General features: G+C 45.7%; 1 long non-coding RNA gene across 5 annotated transcripts in view; it reads left to right on the top strand.

The window, feature by feature from the left end:
* The window catches only part of LOC141982084 (uncharacterized), a 48,821-nt gene extending 45,056 nt beyond the window's left edge, over positions 1-3,765 (top strand). For 2 of the 5 annotated variants that reach the window (XR_012637947.1, XR_012637948.1), the window contains exon 4: positions 3,117-3,764. This is a non-coding gene — a long non-coding RNA (uncharacterized LOC141982084). Of the gene's footprint in view, positions 1-3,116 lie in introns of all 5 variants that reach the window. The other 3 variants (XR_012637950.1, XR_012637949.1, XR_012637946.1) reach the window with 2 other exon arrangements.
* The last annotated feature ends 7,838 nt before the right edge of the window (positions 3,766-11,603 follow it).

Consider the following 11,603-nt stretch of genomic DNA (forward strand, 5'->3'; position numbering starts at 1 on the left):
TCTACCCTCAAACTACCACTTTTACATTGACGAGACACTGTACATGTCTTTTGACACTTTAGATGACACGTCTCTCTGCCTGCCTCTACCTAGCAAACTTGTGGCTTCATTTCAAATGCACAATGTTGCTGCTGCATGCCACTGCCTCAGCTCCACCTCTCCTGAAATCCTCCATCCCCCCATCGTCATTACTGGAACTCTCTCAACCCAGGAGTGTAGAAATTAGAGGTGGGGAAAAGCCGATTAGGTCATCTTGTCTACTCCACTGCATCCCTGGTGCTCTCCATTAGACTCAGGTCTCCAGCATGGGCACAATGCTTCTGGCTGCCTCACAGATACACAGACAAATGACCCCCATCCTCAAGCAACTCCAATGGACAAAATTCAAACCTGTTTTGTTTTAAGCCCCCCTATAGACGTGTTCAAGAATACTCCGTGGATCTTGTTTCTCTCTCTGTCTCTCTGCTCCCATTCCCGCTTCCTCTGCTAAGCTCACACCTTCCTCCTTTAGCTCCTTTTGTAGTTTTACCACTATAAGTGTAGGAGCCTCCTCTGAAGCTCCATCGTCTGGGAGAGCCTTCCTGTATCTCTCCACTTCATTGAGACTCAGCCCTGGTCTACACTAGGAGTTGAGGTCGAATTTAGCAGCGTTAAATCGATTTAACCCTGCACCCGTCCACACGATGAAGCCCTTTTTTTCGACTTAAAGGGCTCTTAAAATTGATTTCCTTACTCCACCCCCGACAAGGGGATTAGCGCTGAAATCGGTCTTGCCGGGTCGAATTTGGGGTACTGTGGACACAATTAGACAGTATTGGCCTCCGGGAGCTATGCCAGAGTGCTCCATTGTGACTGCTCTGGACAGCACTCTCAACTCAGATGCACTGGCCAGGTAGACAGGAAAAGGCCAGCAAACTTTTGAATTTCATTTTCTGTTGGCCAGCGTGGCGAGCTGCAGGTGAGTGCAGAGCTCATCAGCAGAGGTGACCATGCAGAGCTCATCAGCAGAGGTGACCATGATGGAGTCTCAGAATCGCAAAAGAGCTCCAGCATGGACCGAACGGGAGGTACGGGATCTGATCGCTGTATGGGGAGAGGAATCCGTGCTATCAGAACTCTGTTCCAGTTTTCGAAATGCCAAAACATTTGTCAAAATCTCCCAGGGCATGAAGGACAGAGGCCATAACAGAGACCCAAAGCAGTGTCGCGTGAAACTTAAGGAGCTGAGGCAAGCCTACCAGAAAATCAGAGGGGCAAACGGCCGCTCCGGGTCAGAGCCCAAAACATGCCACTTCTATGATGAGCTGCATGCCATTTTAGGGGGTTCAGCCACCACTACCCCAGCCATGTTGTTTGACTCCTTCAATGGAGATGGAGGCAACACAGAAGCAGATTTTGGGGATGAGGAAGATGATGATTATGAGGTTGTAGATAGCTCACAGCAAGCAAGCGGAGAAACTGGTTTTCCCGACAGCCAGGAACTGTTTCTCACCCTGGACCTGGAACCAGTACCCCCCAAACCGACCCAAGGCTGCCTCCCAGACATGCCAGGCGGAGAAGGGACTTCTGGTGAGTGTACCTTTTAAAATACTATACATGGTTTAAAAGCAAACATGTTTAATGATTAATTTGCCCTGGCATTCACGGCTCTCCTGGATATACTCCCAAAGCCTTTGAAAAAGGTTTCTAGGGAGGGCAGCCTTATTCTGTCCACCATGGTAGGACACTTTACCACTCCAGGTCAGTAGCACGTACTTGGGAATCATTGTAGAACAAAGCATTGCAGTGTATGTTTGCTGGCGTTGTTGGATCATATTAAAGAAGTTCTGTATTAAAATCACAAATGAGTTTGATTCCCCATAGTTTAAATTCCAGGGTATTACTAATTAAGAGGTCTCTTGGTTTTTGGTACTGTTTCTCTCCCTCTATGTGTGAAACTTGCAAGCTGCTAATTGCGTTAGTACATTCTAAGACAGAGTCTTGTTCTCAAAGCAATTCTTTGTAACAACAACCACTCACACAGAGAGAGACTCAAAGCAATACTCTGTAACAACAGAAACAGCATCCAGAGACTCCCCGCCCTTTTGTTGTAGTCATCTGGCTTTGTTAACAATTGTGATTAAAATAGAGATAGAGGATGTATGTGGATGGATGCTTGGTGTGGATAATAACTGAATGATCAGGGAGGTGCCAGCCTAAGAATCCAGTGTCCATCGGCTGAAGAAGGCGTCAAGTGGAAATAACCAGAGGACCCCCGGGGGGCAGACTGGAATCCACCCAACAGTCTCAAGAATGGGAGAACCAAAGAACAAGATAACATCTAGCAGCACGGAGCCATCAGGAATGTGCCATCTGCTGATTGATTCAGCAACAGCATGATGAAGCAATTCCCATAGACTGGCATAGGAAGAAATTCCTATAAAAATGGACTCTAGAAAGTGAGAACTTTGGGGTCTGATTCTGCAAACCAACTTCCAGGAGCATCAGATGAGCATCTGACAAGGCCCTGCTCCCTCCTCATGTCCAGGCCACCTGGCCAGTGGCTTGGCATGAGCAACTCTAAGGCTGGTAACCATGATAACAACCTTGCAGAACCTGTGTGTGTGTGTTTGTATGAATGAATGTGTGAATAAATATGAGATTGAATGGAATGTTATAGCTATAACTAACTGCTTACTATGATTCTTTCTGTATTCACAATAAATGTGGTATTTTGCCTTTTCCTCTTTAATAAGAGCCTGCTGGTTTTTATTTTATTGGTATAACAGCGTTCAAACAACATCCGTTCTTTATCTCTCTGTGTTATCCTCAGGAGAGTGATATCATTCATGGTCACCTGGTTGAAATAGGGTGCTTTTCTTAAGGGGACATTCAGAGGTACCTATTCCTGCTGGGCTGTTTGCCTGTAGCTGAACAGAAATGTTCCTCTCTGTTAGCCACGGGGAGGGGGGAGAGGCTAGCCACGCGGTGGGGGGAGGCAAAATGCGACCTTGGAATGAAAGCACATGTGCTATGTATGTAATGTTAACAGCAAGGTTTACCGTGAAAGAGTGTACCCATTGTTCTATAAAATGTATCTTTTTAAATACCACTGTCCCTTTTTTTCTCTCCACCAGCTGCATGTGTTTCAAGGATCACAGGATATTCTCCTTCCCAGAAGCTAGTGAAGATTAGAAGGCGAAAAAAACGCACTCGCGATGAAATGTTCTCTGAGCTCATGAACACAGCAAATGTTCTCTGAGCTCCTCCCACACAGACAGAGCACAGACGAATGCGTGGAGGCAGACAATGTCAGAGTGCAAGAAAGCACAAAATGACCGGGAGGAGAGGTGGCAGGCTGAAGAGAGTAAGTGGTGGGCTGAAGAGAGTAAGTGGCAGGCTGAAGAGAGGGCTGAAGCTGAAAGGTGGCGGCAGCATGATGAGAGGAGGCAGGATTCAATGCTGAGGCTGCTGGAGGATCAAACTAATATGCTCCAGCGTATGGTTGAGCTGCAGGAAAGGCAGTTGGAGCACAGACCGCCGCTACAGCCCCTGTGTAACCAACTGCCCTCCTCCCCAAGTTCCATAGCCTCCTTACCCAGATGCCCAAGAACGGGGTGGGGGGCCTTTGGCCAATCAGCCACTCCACCCCAGAGGATTGCCCAAGCAACAGAAGGCTGGCATTCAATAAGTTTTAAAGTTTTAAACTTTTAAAGTGCTGTGTGGCCTAGTCCTTCCCTCCTCCTACACCCCTCCTGGTGCTTCTCTCCTCCACCACCCCTCCTGGGCTACCTTGGTAGTTATCCCCCTATTTGTGTGATGAATGAATAAAGAATGCATGAATGTGAAGCAACAATGACTTTATTGCCTCTGCAAGCGGTGATCGAAGGGAGGAGGGGAGGGTGGTTAGCTTACAGGGAAGTAGAGTGAACCAAGGGGCGGGGGGGTTTCATCAAGGAGAAACAAACAGAACTTTCACACCATAGCCTGGCCAGTCATGAAACTGGTTTTCAAAGCTTCTCTGATGCACACCGTGCCCTCCTGTGCTCTTCTAACCACCCTGGTGGCGTAACCAGTGGCCAGGCGATTTGCCTCAACCTCCCACCCCGCCATAAACATCTCCCCCTTACTCTCACAGATATTGTGGAGCGCACAGCAAGCAGTAATAACAGTGGGAATATTGGTTTCGCTGAGGTCTAACCGAGTCAGTAAACTGCACCAGCGTGCTTTTAAATGTCCAAATGCACATTCTACCACCATTCTGCACTTGCTCAGCCGGTAGTTGAACAGGTCCTGACTACTGTCCAGGCTGCGTGTGTATGGCTTCATGAGCCATGGCATTAAGGGGTTGGCTGGGTCCCCAAGGATAACTATAGGCATTTCAACATCCCCAACGGTTATTTTCTGGTGTGGGAATAAAATTCCTTCCTGCACCTTTTGAAACAGACCAGAGTTCCTGAAGATGCGAGCATCATGTACCTTTCCCGGCCATCCCACGTTGATGTTGGTGAAACGTCCCTTGTGATCCACCAGTGCTTGCAGCACTATTGAAAAGTACCCCTTGCGGTTTATGTACTCACCAGCTTGGTGCTCTGATGCAAAGATAGGGATATGGGTTCTGTCTATGGCCCCACCACAGTTAGGGAATCCCATTGCAGCAAAGCCATCCACTATGACCTGCACATTTCCCAGAGTCACTACCCTTGATAGCAGCAGCTCAGTGACTGCATTGGCTACTTGGATCACAGCAGTCGCCACAGTAGATTTGCCCACTCCAAATTGATTCCCGACTGACTGGTAGCTGTCTGGCGTTGCAAGCTTCCACAGGGCTATTGCCACTCGCTTCGCCACTGTGAGGGCTGCTCTCATCTTGATATTCATGCGCTTCAGGGCAGGGGAAAGCAAGTCACAAAGTTCCATGAAAGTGCCCTTACGCATGCGAAAGTTTCGCAGCCACTGGGAATCGTCTCAGACCCGCAACACTATGCGGTCCCACCAGTTTGGGCTTGTTTCCCGGGCCCAGAATCGGCGTTCCACTGCATGAACCTGCCCCATTAGCACCATGATGCCCACATTGCCAGGGCCCATGCCTTGAGAGAAGTCTGTGTCCATGTCCTCATCACTCTCGTCACCGTGCTGACGTCGCCTACTTGCCCGGTTTTGCTTTGCTAGGTTCTGGTGCTGCACATACTGCTGGATAATGCATGTGGTGTTTAATGTGCTCCTAATTGCCAAAGTGATCTGAGCAGGCTCCATGCTTGCCATGTTATGGCGTCTGCACAGAAAAAAGGCGCGGAACGATTGTCTGCTGTTGCTCTGACGGAGGGAGGGGCGACTGACGACATGGCTTACAGGGTTGGCTTACAGGGAATTAAAATCAACAAAGTGGGTGGCTTTACATCAAGGAGAAACAAAAACAACTGTCACACAGAATGGCCCCCTCAAGGATGCATCCGATGAAGTGAGCTGTAGCTCACGAAACTCATGCTCAAATAAATTGGTTAGTCTCTAAGATGCCACAAGTACTCCTTTTCTTTTTGCGAATACAGACTAACACGGCTGTTACTCTGAAACCACTCAAAACCCTGGGTTTAGCAGGCCAATGCTCAACCCACTAAGCTATCCTTCCCTCTGGTATTTCAGGTAGGACTGAATCTCCATTAAAGTTTTCAAGGAGCCCCTGACAGACCTCACCAAAACGATTATCGGCTGTTGATTTCACAGAGGGAGGGAGGGGGGAGCAAATGAATACAAAACAAATCTGGTCTATTTCTTGTTTTGATCCACTCCATCTATCTTTTACATCTTTGGCTGGCAGCAGACGGTGCAGTATGACTGCTAGCCATCCTCATCTCCTGCCTGCCCAGCAGAAGATGGTGCAATAGGACTGCTAGCCATCCTCATCTGCTGCCTGCTCACCATAAGATGGTTCAGTAGGACTGCCTGCAGGACTAAAGAGAATGACCTGGTCGAGTCACTCCTAATTTAGTCCCTGTGCCCATGTCTGCCCAGGCACTCTTGTGCCCGTGTCTGGTCAGGAGCACCTTGGACATGATGACGATTATTTTCAGGCCTATTGCACCGTCTGCTGCCACAAGGGAATGGGTTGCTGCTGCTGTGTAGCAATGTAGTACCACGTCTGCCAGCACCCAGGAGACATACGGTGACAGTGAGCTGAGCGGGCTCCATGCTTGCCGTGGTATGGCGTCTGCACAGGTAACTCAGGAAAAAAGGCGCGAAACGATTGTCTGCTGTTGCTTTCATGGAGGGACAGAGGGCCTGACGACATATACGCAGAACCACCCGCGACAATGTTTTTTGCCCCATCAAGCATTGGGATCTCAACCCAGAATTCCAATGGGCGGCGGAGACTGCGGGAACTGTGGGATAGCTACCCACAGTGCAACACTCCGGAAGTTGATGCTAGCCTCAGTACTGTGAAGGCACTCTGCCGAGTTAATGCACTTAATGCACTTAGAGCATTTTGTGTGGGGACACACACAATCAACTATATAAAAACGATTTCTAAAAAACCGACTTTATAAATTCGACCTAATTTCGTAGTGTAGACATACCCTCAGTTTTCAGATGGCCATCAACCACACCTTTCCCTCCTTGCCTAGTCCTCTTCATTTCTCCGGCCAGTAACTCTTGTTCCTGCACAGTACTGTGTAACTGCAGTATTTCATACTATCATGTGTTTTGTGAGGTTATTCCCAATTTACACTGGTGTAAGTGAGAAGAGAATTGGACGGATTCTCCTTTCACTTACACCAGTGTAAATTGGGAATAACTCCACTGAAGTCAATAGAGTTATTCCAGTCTGGTGCAAAACCGGTGTGAGAAAAGAATCAGGCCTGTAGTTTATACAGAAGATAGTATGCAAAAATGAAGGTGTGCTGCATTATGTTATTGTCACAGTTATGAATTCTGACCTGTGTGTGTCATGTGATAGCCTTGTTAAATGAGCTTGAACAGTAACATTTTATTGCCAGCCTCTTAAAAGTATGCGAGGAGCAAAGTGCCGACAATAAACTGCAGTATTAACTGCAGTCACACACTAGAATTTTCATTGCTGTTTGCAGACTTTCCATATAAAAGGCATTGTTGTAGCTGAAACCTGGAGTCAAACTGGCTAATCATTTGTAATGCTGTTTACTTTGTCCCAGGCTTATCTTGTACGATATGAACCAGTTTCATAACCTTGTCTTATAAACCTAGTGTAAGTGCCCATTACTCAATCTCACTGACATGATCATGGTAAATGATTTTAATAAATTTATAACTGAGCAGCAAAACAGAATGATTAAGAGACAAACTGTACACTGTATGAGATGTTTTTATTTAAGAGGCAATAGGCCATATTCTATTCTCCATTAGATTGATTTACATTTGGAGTATCTCCAAGGAATTGACCAGTTTTAGCCAAAAGATTAATTAACTTCAGTGGTATTATTCTAGCTTTACACTAAACCCATATGTCTAGTGATAAGGGCAGGGGACTGTGAGAGTCAAGACTCCTGGATCCTATTCATGGCTCTGTCACTGACTCACTAGGTGACCTTGGGTAAGCCACTTAACCTTTCTATACCTAGGTTTACCCATCTGTAAATTGGATGAATAATACCATTCCTAATTCCCAAGAGCATTGTTAGTACAGCTGTACAAGGATGGTGACATATTTTCATGACGATTTTTTTGACTGGGCATCTCTGAAAGTTTGCTGTTCAGCGAATCAGGGAAGACTGGTGGTTTTTCATATCTAAGTATTCTTGGGACTTTCCTGATCCTATTGTCTTAACCACAGGCCAGTTCTTTTTAGGCACAGAGTCACACAGAAAAGCCCAGGATCAACTTTATAAGCTGTCTTTCCCAAGGGATGTAGTTACTTGTTACAATAGGTGACTTCAACAGTATAAATGGTGTCAAATTTGGCTCTCAGTTACAAATTAATCGTGCCATACCTCACTGATGCCAACTACCGTCTGGATTTTTGTTCGGTATTTTTGTTTGTTTGTTTGTTTTTTACCATATGTGTTGGGATCCAAAGTTGGAGCTACAGAAGACCCTGCTATCGGAAGCTTTATGAAAAGAATCAGATTCTGCTCTAAATTACCCATTAACGTCAATAGGATTGCAGTGAGTGACCTCACCTAGCCAATGGCATCCATTTAAACTATTGCCAGTTTGATAAATATGGGGGAAAGGCATTAAAGAAGGGAAGTTCCTTTTGTTAAATGCTACAAAACCATCTATTACTGAACTTTGGAGACGTTCTGCCTGTGGGTCAGTTCGGGAAACTAAATATCAGAACACACACACACATGGTGGAACCTTAGGTTAGCCCTAATAGTACGTCACAGCACATAGGTTTATAAGTTAAAAATATTGATGAAGAGTGGAAAGGACTTTAAATAAATGTTGGAATTTCGTATTTATTTGGAGGGAATTGTCATTTGGCAGAACTTTATTAATGGATATCCTGAGGGTCTCTTTCTGGGTTCTGTCTCTATAATATATCCTTGCTGGCTGTTTTGACAATATCTACTGGCAATTATCTATCTTAAATATAGATATGGAACCATTCCCCACAGTATCTGCAATAGTTGTCACTTAAACACTACAGAGGAACATAGAATTCAGTACCAGTGGCATGCTATAAAAAGAAGCCTAATGTGGTCAGAACTGCAGTGGAAGACTGCGGGGATGCTGTGTGTACTAGGCTTGCAGGATTGGGCTCTCATCAAAGACTGTGCCCCCCAAAATATATGGTTATAAGTCCCAGGTACCTATATGAAAGTTAGAAAACTTCAGTGCAAACAAACTGCTTAAAAAAGGGTAGCCTGTCTAAAGGTGAAAGATTATGCATTACACCTCTGCGTTGCACACGCCCACATATTATTATATTATGACACACTCTGTGCTGCTGTAAGCTCTCTAATGTAGCCACTCTACGCCAACAGGAAAGAACTCTCCCATGGGCTTATTTACTCCAGCCGCGGCGAGCGGCGGTAGCTATGTCAGCAGGAGGAGCTCTCCCACCGACAGGCCACTGTCCACACTGGCGCTTATGTCAATGTAATTTATGCCATAAATTATGCCCACATAAGCTGTAGCGTAGACATAGCCTCCGGCTTTCCCAGCACAGTGTGCGTCGCTGCTGGTGCTTGGCTGTGGAATGGGCAAAGCTATTTAGATCATGTGGGTCCGGTTGTTATTATTTTGGCCTACTACTGCCAGAATTTTCCTGAGGAACACAAGCAAGAGAAGGGATATGGTGATTTTTGAACAGTTTATACCTCAACTAACCCTGAATGGAATTTCATCGGACAACGAACTCTAGCCCTAAAATTTCCCCCCTGATGAATTTCAAAGGCCTGCTGCAAACAATGGACATATGAGAGCACCTCAAAAAATAAAAAAATAAAATTCAATTAAAAAACTTGTAACAGTCTTTTATAATAGAAAGTGTTAGGCAATCGAAATATAGGATTGGTTCCAGCTCCCCAGATCTGCAGAGAAACTGTCATTAAAATTCATCTTCATTAGCAAGGAGGATAGTCCCTTTTGAAACGCTGCAAAAGGGCATGTTAGCTAGGACAGCAGCATAGGGCTTGGAAGTGGATTCTGGGTTGCAATGTGTTTTTACACCTTGTGGTTTCCCTTCTAGAATCATTCTTTCCATTAGGACACAAAGGCCTTTGTTTGACTTCAAAAGAAAAACACAGCTTTGCAAAGGGCAAGATCAGCCAGCATTGCTCATTTTAGTACCCAAAGCAGTGCACAATCCGGGCCTTTGTGAAGATTGCAAGAAGAACAACATATGTGAACATTTAACTGGGAAATAAAAAGAAGTGCTGTGTCAACCACCCAGGATCTGCGATGCTTACGGATCAATTTCCTAAGAGAGTGCAGTTGCAAGTGAGTAATTAGCGAATGGTTAGTAGAAACATACACAGTGCTCACATTTAGAAACCCCGAATGAGAAGGGCACGTACAAGCAGAAGCAGTCCAAGGGACACTGTCCAGGAGATTAAGCCACATCTGTATCTCTTTTACAGCGTGGATGGGTTACAAAACCAAGTATAAACAGAAATATTGTTGTGCATTTTTAGTTAAGATTTTTTTTCTTTAAACATTCCCCAGCAGACAGTGAGAGGATTGACATATGAAAGTGTGTAGGCAAATCAAACACATTAGACAGCAAAGGAGGACTATAAATTGTTTCAGTTTCCTTTGGGAATGGCTTGCTTTTAAAGCAGCCGCTCACCCCACTCCGAAAGGTGTTTTACTGCCTTGGTTGTAACAAAGAGAGTTTTGGACATGTTTCGCATCCTGGAACTGTGCTTTTTGCCTGGGAAGGTACCTAGTGGGGATACAAATGAAAGCTAATTTTCCTCAGTGGGTAAATAGATCCAGGTGCTTTCCATATTCTTTCTGGTGTCCCCAGAAGGCTCTTTGTCCTTGTGTCTGCTGGAATGAGTGAACTGAGCCACTCCCTTTCTTTCCTCTCATCCAAGCACCACCAGCCATATATCCTCTCTAAGCAGTTTAATTATATCATCTCAGGAGCTGGTCCTCCCTTTCAGGGAGGTTACCAAAATGGGGGCCAATCTCTCTGTCATTCTGTTCAAATTAAGGAGCTCTGTTCCTTATCTTCCTTTCAAGTAACAGGTCTGTATGTGTACGAGTGTGTGGGGAGAGAGATTAGATATATACTTGTAGAAATTTACCATTTCACAATTGTCTTTCTTTCACAATTCTCAGCACACAGTGATTGAGTCACACAGTTAGAAGTCCTAAAGAGGTTGAATGAGAATAATCTCATCTCTGCCCACTCAGAACTGTGCTCAGTGGTGAACGGCAACTGGTATTTTCATAGAATCATAGAATATCAGGGTTGGAAGGGACCCCAGAAGGTCATCTAGTCCAACCCCCTGCTCGAAGCAGGACCAATTCCCAGTTAAATCATCCCAGCCAGGGCTTTGTCAAGCCTGACCTTAAAAACCTCTAAGGAAGGAGATTCTACCACCTCCCGAGGTAACGCATTCCAGTGTTTCACCACCCTCTTAGTGAAAAAGTTTTTCCTAATATCCAATCTAAACCTCCCCCATTGCAACTTGAGACCATTACTCCTCGTTCTGTCATCTGCTACCATTGAGAACAGTCTAGAGCCATCCTCTTTGGAACCCCCTTTCAGGTAGTTGAAAGCAGCTATCAAATCCCCCCTCATTCTTCTCTTCCGCAGACTAAACAATCCCAGCTCCCTCAGCCTCTCTTCATAAGTCATGTGCTCTAGACCCCTAATCATTTTTGTTGCCCTTCGCTGGACTCTCTCCAATTTATCCACATCCTTCTTGTAGTGTGGGGCCCAAAACTGGACACAGTACTCCAGATGAGGCCTCACCAGTGTCGAATAGAGGGGAACGATCACATCCCTCGATCTGCTCGCTATGCCCCTACTTATACATCCCAAAATGCCATTGGCCTTCTTGGCAACAAGGGCACACTGTTGACTCATATCCAGCTTCTCGTCCACTGTCACCCCTAGGTCCTTTTCCGCAGAACTGCTGCCTAGCCATTCGGTCCCTAGTCTGTAGCGGTGCATTGGATTCTTCCATCCT

This window comes from Natator depressus, chromosome 2 (genome assembly GCF_965152275.1).
Source record: "Natator depressus isolate rNatDep1 chromosome 2, rNatDep2.hap1, whole genome shotgun sequence".
NCBI classification, from domain to species: Eukaryota; Metazoa; Chordata; order Testudines; family Cheloniidae; genus Natator; species Natator depressus.